The sequence below is a fragment of the Clarias gariepinus genome, chromosome 19, assembly GCF_024256425.1.
Source record: "Clarias gariepinus isolate MV-2021 ecotype Netherlands chromosome 19, CGAR_prim_01v2, whole genome shotgun sequence".
In the NCBI taxonomy this organism is placed as follows: Eukaryota; Metazoa; Chordata; class Actinopteri; order Siluriformes; family Clariidae; genus Clarias; species Clarias gariepinus.
In genome coordinates, this window is record NC_071118.1 from 4,890,873 (window position 1) to 4,911,975 (window position 21,103).

Below are 21,103 nucleotides of genomic sequence, written 5' to 3' on the forward strand. Positions count from 1 at the left end.
TTGCTCTTTTGTTGATTTTAATTCCTTTAAATGTCCTCATTTATAAGTCCCTTTGGATAAAAACATCTGCTAAATATGAAAAAAATGGTGATATATATATAGTAATATATATTATGTATAAAAACTACGACGGTACGATGGAGCTTTAGTGCAACGTTAAAAATTAAAAAAAATGTAAATCTACAAGAATAAACTCAATGTTATGAGATAAAAGTCGAAATGTTACAAATGGGTTTGTCAGATACAAATACACATTCTTACCATATTTCTAGCTTCAAATAAGTGTCACGTATCTTTTTGAAAGCCATATGACAGAATTGCATTATGCAAATTACGTGATGACGTCAGCTAGCGACTTCTACGACAGCCAATAGCTACTTTTCTTACTGACGAGTTGGCAACACTGCACACAGGGAGCAGAGAGCACGCTTCTCATTGGTTGGGACTCGCCAGACAGGGCAGAATTTTGCCCAGGGCGCAGGACTAAGCGCGCGAAAATAAAAGTTTAAAATTAAGAAAACATTTGTGTAATTAATTAAAATTTAATGATGTATATAAAGTAAAAGTTGAGAATCATGTGTGATGTGCATTTTTTCATGTCACATATTTAACTTTATACAGCAATGCACTTAGTAAAATCACTTACACTACGAAATGGTACAGAATAAACCACAGATTATTAATTACACTGTGAGTATATACTGTACTGTACAGCATTAAAGGCACATCTCATTCTTCTGTTCTGTGTTAAATCAGTAAGAATAACTTATAACCAGTCAACACACCCCCGAGGGAAAATGGTTTAGTCCTGACTCTTAGTTAGGAGTGTGTAATGTCCTGATGTTCATCAAATTAAAACAAATATATAAATAAGAAAAGGTCAAATTCTTTTTTTGTGAGTTATGACACTGATCTGACTCCATACCAGGGCATACAGAGTACCGCAGCCCCGAGCACAGACTCGGCCTCCTCAGACCCCAGTTCCCCATCTGAGGATATCATAGAGGGTCCCAGCCCAAAAATTAGGGTAAGGCTCCCATCATTTTTGTCCAGGCCAGTTTCATTAGTTTGGTTTTTAAATGATTTACAATCCAAACGCAGTGTCTGATTTTCAACAATTGATGCTCAAACTACATCATTAATTGTTACTTTTTTAGTTCAATTTAATTAATTTTTATTTGTATATCGTTTTAAATATTGCTAGTTTTAAATTATTTTTCCCTTTAATGCAAGGGAATCAACAGTGTGTGTGTGTGTGTGTGTGTGTTTATACGATCCATCTAAATAATAATAATAAAAAAAATACTATCATGGGAAGTTTTTCTTTTTTATGTGTAAGGGTTTTTTAGATTTCTTGCATCCAGTCAGATGAGTCCTAGAATTTGAATTCCAGGGTATGACTGAAACTGTCTAGTGTTGCCTTTCATTTGTGCAGTGTGATAGACCTGCTTAAAGCACAGCAACTTCACTTTCTATAAGATAAATTATAATTGCTCTTTAACTAAAATTTAATTGATTACACAAATGTTTTATTATTATTATTATTATTAACTTTTATTTTCGCGCGCTTAGTGCGGCGCCCTGGGCAAAACTCCGCCCTGTCTGGCTAGTCTTGTGTTTGTGTGTGTGTGTGTTTGTGTGTGTTTATACGATCCATCGAAATAATAATAATAATAAAAAAGTCTATCATGTTTTTTTTTTATTATTCCAGAAATCTAACTTGTGTATTGTACTGTAGATTAATTACATGTAAAGTGAAATATTTACTTCACTGCTGTCCAATAACCACCTCATTGTAATTAGATAATCTTATAATCGAAATAAATATATATTCATTCATTTATCTTTAAATAACTTAGATACCCAAATTAGCAAAACAATAAATTATCATCCAATGTTATAACCAATTATTTTTTCTGTATTAGTCTCCGCCTTATTTTGAAAAAAAGAGAAGTTTTAAACCTCACAAATGCAGACATAATTTTCTAAAATGTAAAAATTAGAACAATTATGACTACATTATGACAAAATATTTTTTGAAAAATCGGACTTTATGACTTATTTTGGTTCATGTCTGCATTATAGCTTCTGTCACCATGCTCCATTCCTACGTTTAGAAAATATCGTGATTTTTTTCTGTCTGCTAATGTAACTTTACAATAAATAATATAAATGTCTTTTAACATATAGTATTTTAAGTGACGATAAGACCATGCGCTACACCTAATATTAGCTAGCAGTTGAATACTTGCAAAGAAAAAATACAATAATTTACAGCTGAAACTGACCTGCACTTGAAGCTCCGAATAGATCGGAAATGCGACAAGTGCTTTCTTTGTGCCCACTCCCTCTCTAGCATGTCTGTTTGCTTTGCCGCTCTGGAGAAGCGCGGAGAGAACATAGCGTAAAGATGCCAGTCAAGAATAACACATACAGATTACTGAACATATTAATATTGTTATTAATATTTAATGAACTAATTGAATGTCAATTTCGGAAATCATCAATTTAATACATTGGGCAGGCAACAATTAAATTTTCTTTTACAGATTAAAAAAAAAAAGAAAGAAAGCGGCCGGTCCTGCTGTCCAGTGTGCTCATCAATGCCATTATATATGACCTAGTATAATTACTGTATGTTCACCATTAGGCCAGTTTATACTAACAGTTTTTTAAGGAATTGTTTTATCTTTTCCTATTCAGAGGCTTGCACTACAGCCACCGGGAGCAGAAGACGCATTGCCTTTCTGGTCTGAGCAAGAATTTAAAAGTATGTTATTTCTGCCTTTCTCACTAAATATAAAAATAAATTGAATACATTTAATATAGAGTTAACAGCTTGGATTTGACTTTTTTCCCCCACAGGACTGATTTCTTTAGCTAAAAGTACACAAAACAGACAGCGCGTAATAGCCGAGGTCAAAAACAAACTGACAGAGGCATTTGACGAAATAAATCAATTGGCAATCGACTTAAAATTTCTTAACGACATAAAAGAGGACTTAACAAGATCAAAAAGGGGGGAGCACGTCTTCAACAACAACATATTAAAATTTCATTCAAAAGTAGTCACCTCATTTGCAGCCAAATATTTACCTTCATCTTACGACAGGAAAGACTTTACTGAATTGGCAAAACATACACTGACTCCTGCGACAGAATCGGAAATTCAACACAAGATGGTTGTAGACATAAAAATGGAAGAATTCTATATAAATATGAATTCGGTCGTGTATGGACAAACTTCACGCAAACTTTACGAATTATTACTCAAGATTACAACCGAAAAATATAGATATAAAAATGTGCTAGATGATAGCGATGAAATGAAAATAAAGTCACTAATTAGTTTTATTAACAGCAAAGAATTATACGTTGACATTTTTGCAAAGATAAAGTGGCTCGAGGGCAAAGGACACCAGGCGAGATTTGATGCTGTTAAAGATGAGGTCATAAATATGTATTTAGAAAAACGTAGCGTGACCTGGTGCTACGAGGTGGCGGATAAAGCAGAATAACTCTATCCTCGAAATAGTTCTCATTAAGGATCTTGCTCACATTTTCAACAGTGGCAAGTTGGCATTGCTGGGGCTTGAACCCCTGACCTTCCTAACAGAAACCCAGAAAATTACCAAAATTCACTAGGTTCAAAACCCAGCCCCACCAAGTTGCCACTGTTGAGCAAGGCCTTAACCCTCAATTGCTCAAAATGTAAATATAGAATTCTTCTTTTTTGAATTCTACAACCATGTTGTGTTGATTTTGCTTCAAAAATGACTTTACTGACTTTGACAGACTTTATTAGACATGACCCGAGCAGTATATTGACATGAAAGGCAAGCGTCCACCACCTAGGCTGCTCCCGTTGAGGGGTTGCTACAGTGGACCACCTGATCCTCACTCTAACTTGGCACAGGTTTCACGCCGAATGCCCGTCCTGACACAATCCTCCCATTTTATCTGCGCTTGGGACTGGCACCACACCCAGTGGCTGGGTTTGGGCATTTTGATACAATGTGCAGGTAAGAATTTAAATCGACCACATAACAGCTGTGCTGTTTATAAGCTATCGTAATTTAGAAAGGAAATGGTCTTTAAATGCCTTTGTCATATGTCATTATAAAGGTGTATAACATGTAGACCTATAGTTCAATCAACATTGCAGTTATTAATACTAATTAAAAATAATATAAGAATATTATTGTGCGTTGTTTTTTTTGGTGGTGGAGAGGTTCGTGGACGGCTTGGGGGGGTGCCCTTTTTTCAGTTTCAGCACATGCTCCTCAAAAGGTCTGTGCACGGCCATGTACAGTAAGAGAAGTTCAGACTAACTCCAATGAAACCATCTTACTAATTTGTTTTATTATAATATATTAAAGATGTCAAGTCTATTTGAGGGTGTTTATTCAAATATGACCTTCCCTAAAACAAGAAGATCTAGACAGACCTAGGCTGTTAATTAACTAGCCAGCTAACATTAGCTCTCAACATAGCTTATTTTCATGAATTTTCCTAACATACAATTATCTTGATCTGATAAGCTGTAAATGAAAAAAGAAAAAGATTACAATTAGAATTAGCACTGATTGCAAAAAATAAGCATTGAATCTGACGGACTTCCAAATGAATTCAACTTATGAATGTGCTCCCGGAACTGTACTCGGCCAAAAGTTGGGGATTTGTTGTACTTAAAGGGTCTTCAAAGCATCGTCAAATACTGATATTGTTTTATAAATTCATATTGCTTCATCGTCTTTTTTTTTTTTTTTTGGGTGAAGGCATCTTGGCAGTACAGTATTTATTTGGACAGTACTATATGTTGAAGCATCTGTTATTCTATTCCTTAATCAAATGCAGTGCTGACGATGAAGGTCTTGTGTTACTGTGAGACCTCTGATTTAAAGTTGAACAGAAATATAAAATATAAAAAAAGAACAGATCATTTATATGGTGTTGGACATGATAGAACTTGTAATTATTCATTTTCTTTACTAATGTTGTTCTCTTCCTTTAGAGAAATACTGGCACAGATCAAAGCAGCCAGTGGTTATACTATTAGGCTGGGCCGGCTGTCGGGACAAGTATCTCTCAAAGTACAGCTCAATGTATAACGACCAAGTAAGCTCTGAGCTTTGACCAGTCCTCCTTTAGTTCTGTTTTACTTTACATGTACATGGTATAATCTGTGTTATATGCCTGCATTTCAGGGTTGTGTAACTGTGCGCTACACAGCTCCCCTGAAGACGGTGTTCATCTCCGAATCATTCGGTTACAAGGGGCTCTACAACACAGCACAGAAACTGCTTGAAATCCTGTATGACTACGAGGTGGAGAACAACCCAATCTTCTTCCATGTGTTCAGCAACGGTGGCTTCATGCTATACCGCTACATGGTGGAGATCCTGCAAAGCCACAAGCAGTGCAGCTCACTGTATGTCGTAGGCTTGGTGATGGACAGCACTCCAGGGAACCAGAACATCCTGGGCACCCTACGAACTCTCAAAACCACGCTGGGCACAAAGGTCAACGTCCTGCTGCGCTGGCTTCTCTTGGCTCTGTTCGCTGTTTCTGTGGTCCTCCTCATACCCATCTTATACCCCGTGACCAAACATTTCCACAAGAACCAGGTGCAGGTCTAGAGCTTTGACTTTATCACACCGCCTCATGTGAGTCTGTTCCGAGACTGTCCTGAGGATTATTCTAACACACTGTTAGCCCGGATTTAGTTTCTACTTAAATATTAAAGCATTATATACTAAAAAAAAAAAAGTTTGATTATATCACTTCATAATTTTAAGTATATTCTACTAATTTGTTGGCATAGTCCAATGTGCAAATAATTTGAAGTACAATAAGCTTAAATTGAAAAGTTATTGAACAGACCACACCTCTTCTTCCCAATTGTGACAACGAGCAGTTGCTCAAGGTATCAGTGTGTGTGTGAGTTTTCCTTATTCCAACAGTCTATATTGCAGCCTGCTCTTACACAGACATATAATACGAAGTTTCATAAAAGAGTCGAAGTTTTCTGTCGTTGTTGCAGGTGTGTGGATTCAAGCACCGCTGGCGAGGTACTGGAAGGTGAGTTTAACTCCCTCAGTTGTAAAAACTTGATTTAAACTTTCGCCATTTCAACGGACATTCTTCTTCTTCTTCTTCTTCTGTTTTAATGGCGGTTGGCATCCAACGTTAAGGTGCATTACCGCCACCTACTGTACTGGAGTGTGGGTCTGAATCCGCTACCTCCCACGCAAAAAAAACAAAAAACAAACAAACAAACAAACAAAAATAAATAAATAAATAGAAAAAAATAATAATAATAATAATAGTAAATTGTCCCCTTCATACACATACTAATTATATTCTGTTAATTAATCCAGTTATTCTCAAAAAATGTAATACACTTCTATTATTATGACCATTAAGCATGTCTGCAATATTAATTCCAACTTGTCCTTGTTCCTTAGCTTCTTTCTTTAATATTTCTCTTTCTGTCAACGGACATTTTTAGACACTGGCTAATTTAGCTAACTGTGGGGGGAGGTGTTTGGGGGCAGCGGTGGAAACATTTTTTTAACATTTAACTTAGGAGTGTGGTTAACCAGTTTCACTGCCTTTAGGCTTTCACCTGGCCGGCTGCAAGCGGCGTTTTTTCCTAGAAGAAGGCGGGAACACATGCGGCCTTACCACGCGGTTTACCACGGCCTATTGTATCTGGTAAGTTCCTTTAAGACAACATAAGCGAATATGTATCTTAAGATGTGTATGTGACTTAAAATGACCTATATTAAAGCTAATTCGCCGTAAACTAGCAAAATAATAAATGTGATGTCCATGTTCAGACTTTTCTAGTCTGTTAGGTTTCATAAGGTAAATGTTGTTAATGTTTGCTCATTTGCAGGGTAAATAAAGAGAAATTCTTAGAGTTGAGTCTAAAGACACTGATTAAATAATGGTTTGGAAGTGCAAGTATTGTCCTTTTAGCTGTGAAAAAAGAGCACAATTATTCAAACATTACAGGCTAAAACACGGAGGTTGTACCAGAACCGAGCCTTTTCCTTGTTTACATCAGGAATGTCTGTGCACATTTAAATCATTAAATGCACTAAAAGTTCACCTGTCCCGCATTCACACAAAAACTCCAGATCAGCAACAAAGTACAGATATACCAACTAAGTTTAGCTGTTTGTCGTGTGGATTTACAGAGTCTTGTTCAGAGAGTGACTTTTTTACTCACCTGCATTGGCACATCTAAAAGTAAATCATAAAGTCAGGTGCCCTTATGAAGACTGTAATTTCGAAAGCAGTGTTTACTCCACCTTCAAAGCACACAAGAGTAAAGTACACAAACAACAGATCTCAAAGAGGTTTAAATCAGAAATTGTTGGTGACAATATTATAAGCCATGACAATAATGCTTCACAAGAGCAGATGTCAGATGCTGATGATATTGAGGACACAGAAGAGTTGAATGAGGTAACTAAATGTGATCTGCACGATTTAGAAAAAAAGCTTAAGCACAACTTGGCATCTTTATTACTAAAGATGCACACTGTTCTGCACATACCAGAGAGTGCAGTGCAAGATGTGATAGAGCAGCTCTGTCAAATTAATAAGCTCTCACAACCACTTGTACAACACAGAGTCAGGGGCATATTAAACAAATATTGTGCTGACATGGATGAGACTGTTATTAAAGAGACTATTAGTGCTGTGTCAGAAAGTAACATAATGACACATTGTTCCAAAGATGGACCTTTAGGAACTGCCAAAAAAAGAGCAGCCTATGTGCTGCTCTATGAGAGTTTCCACTGGTAAATCCAATTGAATATGTTGTGGAGAAAGGCAAAAAAACTCTTGCATATGTTCCCTTTGTTCCTATGCTACAGAAGTTGCTTAACAAAACTGATGTTTTAGACAAAGCTATGTCAGAAAAAGTACATGTCCCTCAGGAATTCAGATCATATGCTGATGGGCAATACTTTACTGAAAATCCATTTCTTGCAAAAGATGAGTTCACAATTGCTCTTGTACTTTACATTGATGACTTTGAAGTCACCAATCCTCTTGGAACATCAAAGGTTAAACACAAGATGTGTGCAGTATACTGGGTTATCGCAAACATACCTTCAAAATACCGTCAACCCTCAGTTCTATCCAACTTGCTCTACTGTGCAGTACCTCCACAGTCAAGGAGTGTGGTTATGCAAAAGTTTTCCAACCTCTGATCTATGATCTAAAATTATTGGAGCAGAATGGCGTTTACCTGGAACAACTAGGTGCAAGTGTGAATGGTACAGTCTTGTATGTTACAGCTGACAATCTTGCTGCCCACTCTCTTGCAGGTTTCCTGGAGAGTTTTACTGTCGACAAGTTCTGCAGATTCTGTTTGGCAAGCAGTAGAGACACTCAACAACAAGAGGTATGTTCTGGTTTCTTTTAACTTCGAGACAAAGAGTCCCATGACCGGCAGGTGCAGGATATCAGAGAGGACCCTGGAATGACTCGAGCTTATGGTGTAAAAGGAGCATGTCCTTTAACTGAGAATCTTGAGCACTTTCATGTGGTCAGTGGGTACCCTCCTGACATCTTGCATGATATTTTGGAAGGTATTGTTCCAGTTGAATTGTCCCTGTGCCTTACAGACCTGATAGGCAAGACTTATTTCACCCTAGATATGCTGAATCAGGCCATCAGGTGTTTTAAGTACTCATTTAGTGACAAAACAGATCGACCTCAGGTTATTGGAAAGGGATTTTCCAGTAAAGGGACCATTGGTGGAAATGGCCATGAGAACTGATGTCTTATAAGGCTCCTTCCATTTCTCATTGGTCACTGTGTCCCTGAGGGTGACAACACTTGGGAAATTCTCATGCTGCTCAAAGATATTACTGAGCTAGCTATAGCACCAAAGCATACAGAAAAGACACTTAACTTTCTGGACTGTAAGATAGCAGAGCACAGGCGCTTACTGCAGTCAACATTTCCAGAGTTTCGTTTAAGGCCAAAACATCACTTTGTGGAACATTATCCTCAGCTGGTAAGGAAATTTGGTCCCCTGTCTGAGGTTTGGACAATGCGGTTCGAGGGAAAGCATAAATTCTTTAAGAGGGTAATTCGCACTGCTCAGAACTTTAAAAATGTTGCCATGACACTTGCTACAAAACACCAGAAGGCATCAAAGCCTCTCCTAGCCTGTCGACTTGATGTTACTGTCAATGGTGGCAAGCGAGGAAGTGACACTACAAATGGCGATCCTCCAAACACACAGATCAAGAAGCCAAAGAAAGGAGAAATAAATTTCCTGCCTAATTTTCCAGAGGGAATGAATGACCAAAACATGGAAGTAGCTCGTGAGGTTCTGGTCAATGAAATGATGAAGACAAAGCCAAAGGAATCCCTGGTTAAGAAAGAGATGGATGTGACTTTGCTTTTCGCAGAAAGGAGATTGTCAATGAGAAGCCTGCCATCAGCCAGGTGGTGCATCGTTGGCCAGCTCTTTTTACAGAAAATCAGGTTTGTGTTAAGTGTCTACATATCATGTAGTGTTGAGTGTGTCAGATTAAAACAGTGTGAATATTGAATGATGCATTGTTTGCCATGTTTCAGGTTTATTATGAATTTGGCAGAGTGGTAGGGAAAAATCTCAGAGAAAACTTCCTGGATGCACTTGACAATTTGTCTCCAAGCCTCATGGACCTCTTCAAAAAGAAGAAAGGCCTTACTGGTCAGCTTTTGGATGAACTTTTATGCCAGACAAAGGTAAGTTAACATATCTACATCAGTCCTGGTTTCCTACAGTATGAAGCTTTTCCTCCTTATCCTTTTGGTTTCTTGTCTAATTTTTCTCTCCCCCCTCTTTGCTCTTCTCTATTTCTCCCTCTTCTATTCATTTTTTACACCTTTTTTTTACCTCTGCATTTTCTATTCTCATAATTTTATCTCCTATTTCCATTATTGTTTTTTCCTAATCTCTTCTTCAGTATCCTTATAAAGTGTTTTATTCAATGTCCACTATTGTCTAGACAACTGAGCCAACAGAAGTCAGATGCCTTTGTCTTCAGGGACTGCCGGTCACCTTGGGCGATGATCCTTCTGCTTTCTTCAAGACCTGCTTTGTAAGCAAATTCATTTTTTATACATGTTGCAGATGCATGTGAGGGGCCGTGCAAGTGCGCACACACACACACACACACGCGCGCGCGCACACACACACGCGCGCGCGCACACGCACGCACGCGCGCGCACACACGCACGCGCGCGCGCACTCTCCTCTCTCACACACACACACACACACGCACACACTCTCTCCTCTCTCTCACACACACACACACACACACACACACACACACTCTCTCCTCTCTCACACACACACACACACACACACACACACACACACACTCTCCTCTCACTCTCTCTCTCTCACACACACACACACACCTCTCTCTCACACACACACACACTCTCTCTCCTCACACACACACACACACACACACACACACACACACACACAAACACTCCTCTCTCACTCTCTCACACACACACGCACACACACACACACATCTCTCTCTCTCACACACACACACACACACCTCTCTCTCTCACACACACACACTCTCCTCTCTCTCTCTCACACACACACACACACACACACACTCTCTCCTCTCACACACACACACACACACTCCTCACACATCCTTCTCTCCTCTGAGAGGAGTGTGTGTGTGAGAGAGAGGAGAATATGTGTGAGTGCCAGAATGAATTATGGCTTGCACGGCCCCTCATAAATGCATGTTCTTTGTTTTTATTTTATTTTTAAAGCATTAATCTACTATGTGCTACAGATTTATTCAGTTTTTCAGACTTGAAGTTTTTTTTTTTTTTTTTTTTTTTTATTGTCTGTTTAATCAGTGGCATGAAATTAACTGAAAAAACTTGGCTGAAAAAATTTGGGTTCAGTTAACATTAAATATTTTGCTGTAATTGTACAGTGAAAAGGAAACTGAACAAGCCAGGCCTCATATCTTGTATGAACAGAGTGTCTCTTACTAATATGTCAGAGTACAGTGTTTCTTCTTAGGGTATTTGTATTGTTAACATCTCGAAAATGTTTGTGCTAACTAACACACGATTGTACATTTGTTTCTCTGTAAGGACACAGCTGACAATGACTTGTACAGGCAAACTCCAGTGGGATTGCTTTTCATCGGTGAAGAGAACCTTCCATCCAAAGTGGGAATCATCTTGGAAGGGAATGTGGTGATGAATGATCTGGCCAACCTTCCTCAGGCCTTCTGTGTCCTTTTTGCACCTGGACTATCCCAGATACATGAAAAACACTTTTTGCTTTGTTCAGCAGGTGATGTTTAACCTGGGTAAAAGTGAGCTGCCACCCAAAATTCAGACTCTGAAAAACCAACTTGCAGTGTAAAGAGGTGTTGCACTATTTCTCCAGATAGGAGAAACATTATTTGTTTGTTCTTTTAGAAAAGGGACTTGTTTGCACTGTTATGCCCTTTTTGTATATCATGTTATTGGATTGGCACTGATATATCTAGTTTCATTTAGATTAACAAACCCAAAACTGAGGAAAATCAGTTTGCAGTGTGTGCTAGTTCTAACTCATTGCACTAATACTGCAGAAACCAAGTGCCTACTTTTTGTTCTTTTAGGAAAATGTTTCACTGTTATGCACTTTTTTCTATTTATGTTATTGGATTGGCACTGATATGTCTGGTTTCATTTAGATTAACAAACCAAAAACTGAGGAAAATCAGACACATTCTCCTCTTTCTCTCTCTCTCTCTCTCTCTCACACACACACACACACACACACACACACACACACACATTCTCCTCTCTCTCTCTTTCACACACACACACACACACACACACACACACACACATTCTCCTCTCTCTCTCTTTCACACACACACACACACACACACACACACACATATTCTCCTCTCTCACACACACACACACACACACACACACACACACATATTCTCCTCTCTCACACACACACACACACACACATATTCTCCTCTCTCACACACACACACACACACACACACATATTCTCCTCTCTCACACACACACACACACACACATATTCTCCTCTCTCACACACACACACACACACACACACATATTCTCCTCTCTCACACACACACACACACACACACATATTCTCCTCTCTCACACACACACACACACACACACACACATATTCTCCTCTCTCTCACACACACACACACACACATATTCTCCTCTCTCACACACACACACACACACATATTCTCCTCTCTCACACACACACACACACATATTCTCCTCTCTCACACACACACACACACACACACACATTCTCCTCTCTCTCTCTCTCACACACACACACACACACACACACACACATTCTCCTCTTTCTCACACACACACACACACACACATTCTCCTCTCTCTCTCTCACACACACACACATTCTCCTCTCTCACACACACACACACACATTCTCCTCTCTCTCTCTCACACACACACATTTTCCTTACACACACACACACAGTGTTTGCAGTGTTAAGTGGTGTTCTGAATCGTTGCACCTGATACCAGGTGCCTAGTTTTATGTCGTGCTTTTAGAAAAACAATCTGAGATATTGTCATGATGCATAATATCTGTCACGGTACTTAAGCACCAACAGACTACTTATGAATGTTTTTATGGATCTCAAGTCTAGAAAGAAATTTCAATTTAAGAAACAATGTAACACTCATTTCAAAAATATATAATTGCATCCTGTTAGCTACCGATTGTAAAAAAGAAAAAAAAAGAGAGCATCAAAGAAATTTGTACTTTTCCTGTAATTTATGACAATATTAATGTCACGATATTGCCTAAACCTGCCATATCGAATTAAACTTTAAATTGATAAACTACTGTAAAGTGTGTAAACCCCTTCTTTGTTTAAACACAACTGATTAACCCTATAAAAGTTGATATAAGGTTTGACTGCTTGAAGTGTTGCATTTGGTATTTGTCTTTTTATGTAAATTGAAAGCTTTTAATTTAAGATTATTTTAAATCTGCCAAACATTCTTGTTTCTAACTTATGTGCCTTCCTGAAATAAAAAGTTATTGGAGTAACCATTTGCGTGTTTGGTTTGTAAACGAAAAGGCAAAAACTAAACTATATCTCACAAGCTGGACATTAGGAAATCTATCCAACATAATATGATGTTTTTTTTGTACTGGGCAGAGCGGAGAACACTGCCCACATTTTAAGCCAGCCTTGGTGGCACTTTGAGCAAGAAAACAGTAATAACATTAGAATTGACCCTGAATTGTCCGTGCTGTTCTGTTTATGGCTAATGCAAGTTAGAATGCTAACTAGCGTATAACACAAGGATAAATCCAAAATCCCTCTCAAACTCCTGAGTGCAAGGGCACTACTTGATGTCCATTCTAAAGTTAAATAAGTGGAAATATAAAGAGAAATTCATGAGATTTACAGGACTGTTTACCACCTCCATGTTTTTTCTCCTTACCTTTTGGCTACATTGTATATGTAAGAATTTAAACCTACTTTCACCCTGTTATAACACTGTCTGTGGGTCACCAGCTTCACCAATTGTGGTTAGTTGGTTCCATCAGCGAATGAAGAATATGTGTTGGCCAAGCAAAGTAACTGGTTAAATAAACAAATAAATCAGATTATAGATTTATAATAAATGGTGTTATATAAAAACAATATCACACTTGAGGTTGTGCTGTTGTACTCAGTATCAGCATGGCTGTGATATCTTTAGTATTCTTGCTTCAATGCTGATTTCCAGCACAACAGCATGACATCTCTTGTGATATTGCTTAATAAAAAGCCCAGTGGTGCTATAATTACAAATCAACAAAATACTTTTTTAAATCCTTCTTGATTTTCATAAACCACTGTCGTATAGCTTCAAAGCCTATCCTGGGTACTCTGGACAGAGGACTAGTAATACACCCTGTATGGAATTTTCCAATTTTCATTTAAAGATTGCAAACAGCTCCATTTGTGCTTGCTCTGTTTCACCTCTATGCAGGTCAAATACACTTTTTTGCCAGCAATCATGAGCAGCAGCTCTTCAAATTGATCACACATATCTTCCCATCCCATGCCTTGAACTGTCACGTTTGACATTTCGGAGTGAGCCATTGGCATTTGTCTCTCCAGACAGCTCACCCTGTTACTTCATGTATCATTTAAAGGTACTGATAGGGAAAAGAGTTTATAGATACACTTAGACAGATACAGATACACATCCCTTATTGGAGTGTACCAGGAACATGTACTTTTAAGGATATCACACCATTGTAGCCATTTTGTGTGCACTAGACTAGGCTAAAGTAAGTAACAATAGTTAATTTTAAGTTCACTGAAGTGGAAGAATAATAAACTTACACCTAGTTTTGAAGTAGATTATCAAAAGCTTCAATGGACTCGATCATAAATACATGTCTGTCAGTTGGAACAAACCAAAAAACTAAAAAAAAACAATTTGGACAATTTATGATGATTTAATTTCTGCCTAGATGCAGATGTTAGGTTCCCCATCCTAACATTCCGAGGTCTGTTGGTCAGGAAGTCCATAATTGTTTTTTCCCGCTTTTGTCACGAACGGGGTGTTGTGGCAGGTGTTCAACGCCGTGGGCGGAAGGAGCAGGCATAGAGGCAGAGGGGTTGTGTAATCAAAAAAAATAAAAAATAATAAAAAAGAGTCTTTTAATGATGGTTGAACACAAAGTACAAATAAAGACACAAACAAAACTTAACTCTGTGCTAACAGGGGCTCTCTGGCAAGACACAGACTGGAGGACAAACACACATAACACGTCCTGTGGCGAGACACAGGCAGAGGGAGACACATAACACGTCCTGTGGCGAGACACAGGCAGGAGGAGGACAAACATAACAGGACACACAGACTATGCGTGGAGCTGAGACTGGACACTAGAGGGAGGGGAGACACGTAGAGACACTAGAGACCAAGAGAGAGACAGGACGAGGGCTAAAGACATGGCAATCAGCTAGGCACGGCTTTTAGCTAAACATGGTTAAGCTGTGCTTACCTGGTACTGGCTAAACACACAAGAACACAGGAGGACAACAACCACAGTACATACATACACCTAAGACAAAACTTAATCAGCTTCACTAACACAGACACACAAAACATACACAGAAACATTGCCAATAAGAGAGCCCAAGTCAACACAACTAAAATCAAAACAAACTTAAACTAAATGCCCACACAAGTGACAGTGGTAATACCAAAAATGCTCGACCCAGTTTCCCAGTCTAAACAGCTATTTATAGAGATGGATTAATGGCTACCTCGGTTCAGGTGTGCACTCGCATCACCTGACCGAGGTGCCTGCTGGGAAACTGAGTCAGCCAACAAAAAACTACAAAATGAAAAACGGTGACCTCTAGTGGTGGACCCTTACAGCTTTGTTTAACTCATGCCTTTATTAATTTAAATTTTGCTCTATTATTTATCTATTTATTTATATTTTATACATACTTACACTGGTCGATGCCCGTTCTTCTATTTGCTGCATTGTCAGGTTATAGTACAAACTTTCAGGTGGATCCTGTACTTAAATTCAACTAAAGAAACTACTGAAGAACAAAACTCAGGCTCTATATCCTAGCTTACATCTCGCATTCGCGTTCACACACACTGGACTGCATTACCCACAATGCATCTCCCACACTGGACTACACTTTCGTAAACAGCGGCCATAAATCAACGTCTCTCTCCCGCTACACTGTTTTATCTGAAAATTAGCAATAAACATCGCTAATGACACTCGTGTGAGCGCAGACTAACAAAATCACTGCTGTAAAGTCAAACAAACAAACAAACAACAGAAACAGCACATTACCTCTGAAAAGATTTGCGACAGTATTTCTTCGGAGAGCAGTGTCTCTCTCTCACCTTAATTTCTGTGCACGTGTGTGTGTTTGTGAATGGGGTTTTCACACACACACACACACACACGCACATAGCTGGCAAGGTGTCATATTAAACTCGCGTGCGCGCACGCACACACACACACACACACCGCGATGAGGAAGAAAATAGATTTTTAACCTCTGTATTGAGAATTTCATTTGCTTTACTCGCGCGCACAAGTAACAGTACACGCGCTGTACACACGCGCTTTCGAACACAAAATAAAATATGTTTTACACACACGGGGTCACAGTGTTATAGTAAACAGTACACTCGTGCACGGATGTTGATTATACCAGTAAGAGACGAGCACTAAGACCCAGCAGGGGAGACAATTACGCACGCAAGAGAGAGAAAGACCGTTGCCTCAGTTGTGATCACGTGACGCTCGGCGTCAAAACAAGAAGCGCATGCGTAAAACATGATACTCGGTGCTCGTAAACCAAGACTTGTTCGTTTTTCAAGTCAAAATTTATCAAAAATCTTTGCTCATGTTGCAGACCACTTGTAAACCGCGTTACTCATAATCCGAGGTTCCACTGTATTTCAATGTGTAGAGCGTTACAAAGTAGTGATGCGCGGGTCGTCTGGTTGGGGCCGGTCAAGAAATTGTCACTTTATTTGCAGGGTGGGTCATTAAAAACTAAATTAAATAAAAAAAATCCAAGTATGTTGCGTCCAATTCCCTATAGCCTATATTAAATATTTGGGAATATCTATTTTCATATTTGATTCAAGTTCTTTGATAAGGTTACGTCACGTGACAAGTCACGAAAGCGCCAAGCAGCTACCGCTGACAGTCACAACAAAAACAAAGAAATAAAAGCGAAGATGGAAGACTAGGTGCGGAAGAGATTGAGGTTGGGAATTTACATCATTAAAAGAAAAAATAGTCAGGCTGCTAAATCCAATGTTTGGGACCGGTTCTCAGAAATAGTTTCAGCAGGAGACAACAGCAGTATCGGCTACGTGAAGTGCAATTCGTGTGAAAAAATATACAAACACGAGGGAAATAAAGACTGTTTTCATTTTAATTACAATGCCTAGTATGTCTATTTAATGGTCGCGGGTGCGGGGCAGGGCGGTGCGGGTTGTAAAAATAGATACAGTGGTGCGGGGCGGACTGGGGCGGGCCAAATAATTTCATAAACGCGGGACCCGCGGGTTGGGAAAATACTCGACCTGCGCATCACTATTACAAAGGTCCTCCCTGCAGCACGACTATGTTCTAATTTATTTTATGCTAGTGTTGATCTAATTTATTTCATGCTGCCAGAGATGATTGGTCCCTCAGGAGATATGTCAGTGAGGACCATATCGGCCCAAACTGAAATAATTTTAACCATTAACATAACATACCTTATCTGTGTTTATTTACAAATAGAAGCATCAACCCTGGAGAAGAGATCACATACAACTACAGTGATTATATCTGGCCTTGGAGAAGCAGAGCAGTGAAGATGACTCCGTGCTTACACATACAGATATAACATACAAATCACTACATGCTCCATTCAAATTCTCAGGTCTGATGCGATTCTCTGGCCACTCTACCATATAGGCCTGATTGGTCGATTGCTGCTGAGATGGTTGTCCTTCTGGAAGGTTCTTCTCTCTCCACAGAGGACCTCTGGAGCTCTGACAGAGTGACCATCGGGTTCTTGGTTGACTATGCCCTTCTTCCCCGATTGCTCAGTTTAGATGGCCGGCCAGCTCTAGGAAGAGTCCTGGTGGTTTCGAACTTATTTCACTTATGGATGATGGAGGCCACTGTGCTCTTTGGGACCTTCAAAGCAGCAGAAAATTTTCTGTAACCTTCCCCAGATTTGTGCCTGGAGACAATCCTGTCTCGGCGGTCTACAGACAATTCCTTTGACTTCATGCTTGGTTTGTGATCTGACATGAACTATCACCTGTGGGACCTTATATAGACAGGTGTGTGCCTTTCCAAATTATGTCCAATCAACTGAATTTACCACAGGTGGACTCCATTTAAGCTGCAGAAACATCTCAAGGATGATCGGGTGAAACAGGATGCGCCTGAGCTCAATTTTAAGCTTCATGGCAAAGGCTGTAAATACTTATGTACATGTGCATAAATAAATTTGCAAAAATCTCAAGTAAACTTTTTTTCATGTTGTTATTATGGGCTGTTTTGTAGAATTCTGAGGAAAAAATTAATTTAATCCATTTAAGAATAAGGCTGTGGCATAACACAAATGTGGAAAAAGTGATGTGCTGTGAATACTTTCCGGATGCACTGTATGTAATATCTACAGTACAGGCCAAAAGTTTGGACACACCTTCTCATCTATCTGTCAATGTGTTTTCTTTATTTTCATGACCATTTACATTGGTAGATTCTCACTGAAGGCATCAAAACTATGAATAAACACATGTGGAGTTATCAAAAACAACAACAAGTTAACAAAAAAAGGTCTCCACAGTCACCGGACTTGAACCCAATAGAGATGGTTTGGGGTGAGCTGGACCGAAGAGTGAAGGCAAAGGGGCCAACAAGTGCTAAACACCTCTGGGAACTCCTTCAAGACTGTTGAAAAACCATTTCAGGCTATCTCTAGAAGTTCATCGAGAGAATGCCAAGAGTGTGCAAAGCAGTAATCAGAGCAAAGGGTTTCTTTTGAAGAAACTAAAATATAAAACATGTTTTCAGTTATTTCACCTTTTTTTGTTAAGTACATAACTCCACATGTGTTCATTCATAGTTTTGATGCCTTAAGTGAGAATCTACCAATGTGAATAGTAATGAAAAAAAAGAAAACACATTGAATGGTGAGGGTGTGTCCAAACTTTTGGCCTGCACTACACATATATATTTATTTTATTAATTTTTTTTTTATTCCGTGTCTACCACAGCTGAAGATTTTTTTCCACTATCACTATATGAGAAGTGGAATCTACTTGCTGCATGACCTGCCACAAACGTCTGCAATGCGGTTCTTGAAACAAAGTTATTTGCTGGACTTCCAAAACAGGCAGAATACTTAGTAGATTGTCAGCATGGACCCCCACAGGATACTATGAGGTGCCGTAAAGGGCTTAAATCAAACTTCACTCATGCACACACATATGAAACACTTGCATACACATGTATGAAACATTCACACATACATATATACTACTAACTGCTCAAACAACTACATATGAAATGCGCGCGCACATACATACTTTCCGCGCACACACATACATACTTTCTGTGCACGCGCACAAAGCCAACTGTAGCGGTGTAGGGAACGAGTGAACAACGGATCTTCAGTTTAGCGGAAAAGGGAATGGATAATTTCCTATAATTCATTACATATCGCTGGAGTGTGAAATATTTTTTACTCGAAAAATAATTTATATTTTTATTATAATTATTATCGAGAACAGGCACGTGCACACATAGAGATCAAAGGGGGCTTGAGCACCTGCCCTTTTTATTCCTGGAGAGAAAGTGCCCTTTTTCTGGGGTGCTTTTTTTTTTTTTTTTTTATAATATATATTCCTGTTTGCGCGCAGCTTCCCTGTCAAACAAATATATTTATTGAAGAATAGTATATCTAAATATCAGGTCAGGAGTTCTGAAGCGAACATGCGAAATGTTTTCAAAATATGCACATTGTGAAATGATTTCCTTTGCTGCTCTATAAACCTAGTGAATACTAAGGAGACCATGGTTTCTGTGTGAACTGATTATTTTGTAGACATCTTTTGAAAATTAAACAATTGCATGAGTTTGAGGAAGATAAAATTAACCTTGAAGTCAGTGTTGTGTTAATATATAATACTTTTTTGTTTAAAAAAGTAAAAAAAAAGTAATTATGAGAAGTGCACTTGTGTCCCTGCCCCTCAAAATGTCTGTGCACGTCCCTGATCGAGGACATCATATAAATAGGACACAATAATTTGCATTTAATTTAATTAAGAAACCATTCGTATTATATAGGCTAGTAATTTGTAAAAATAAATAAATGAATAATACGTTATATATTTTTTATGGCATCAGTTTTTGTTTCAATAAATGATCTATATTTAATGTCCGTAGCGTGAAATTTCCACAGCAGCAGCGACAGGTATCCGAGGTGCTTGTGTTACCATGGTAACGCAAGGAGGAAGTGACGTTGCATGGTGTTCTGAATGGTGGAATTTTGTAGAGTGAAGTTTCCTTATCAGACATTTCCTGCGCAGGGAGTAGGGTGTAGGGAGTAGTCATTTCAATGTATATGAACTTCATTCTCCCTGATTAGTAGTAGCATTTCTTAAATAGACCGTTAATAGACAGTTTAGAAGACAACGAGTGATTTATTTATCACCACAAAAGTGGGTGATATGGAGAGTTGGAACAATGTTTGTCCCGTGGGATTCCGATGAGTTAGTTATTGTTCATATTAGCGAAGGCGAGGAAACAAATACAAAACAGTATTTGTTTCTGTTGTAGGATCCGACATATTAGCCACAGATTCCGTGCTTCAATTTTCTTTTTGCAAATCATCACCTGCGTTTTCTGCCGCTGAAATATTTAGACATTATGAGGATAGTTCTGAATACGCCATGTGATTGAGCAGTGATGATACAAACCAGTACTACCATTCAGGGAGAATGAAGCGACAAGTCCGTCTACACTGAAATGCCTTCCGGTTACACTGAAATGCCTTCCGGTTACACTGAGAATCTCATGGGTGAATGTGCAAGAAGAGTTTGTATGTACGTGCGCGGAAGGTATGTATGTATGTGCGCGCGCATTTCATATGTAGTTGTTTGAGCAGTTAGTAGTATATATGTATGTGTGAGTGTTTCATATGTAGTTGTTTGAGCAGTTAGTAGTATATATGTATGTGTGAGTGTTTCATGTGTAGTTGTTTGAGCAGTTAGTAGTATATATGTATGTGTGAGTGTTTCATATATTTGTATGCAAGTGTTTTCATGTGTGTGCATGAGTGAAGTTTGATTTAAGCTCTATACGGCGCCTCATACATCGCTGTGGGAAGGCCAGTGTGGATGACTGCAAGGAACAGAAGCTGACATGGGTGTGTGTGTAAAATAAAGTTAATCTAAAGAATAAAAACACCTTACATGTGATGAATATATTTTAAAGTGGAAAACT

General features: G+C 38.8%; 1 pseudogene; it reads left to right on the forward strand.

Annotated features, from left to right (window-relative positions):
• Positions 1–3,829: 3,829 nt before the first annotated feature.
• On the forward strand, positions 3,830–5,726 carry LOC128507685 (transmembrane protein 53-like; annotated as a pseudogene).
• Positions 5,727–21,103: the final 15,377 nt, after the last annotated feature.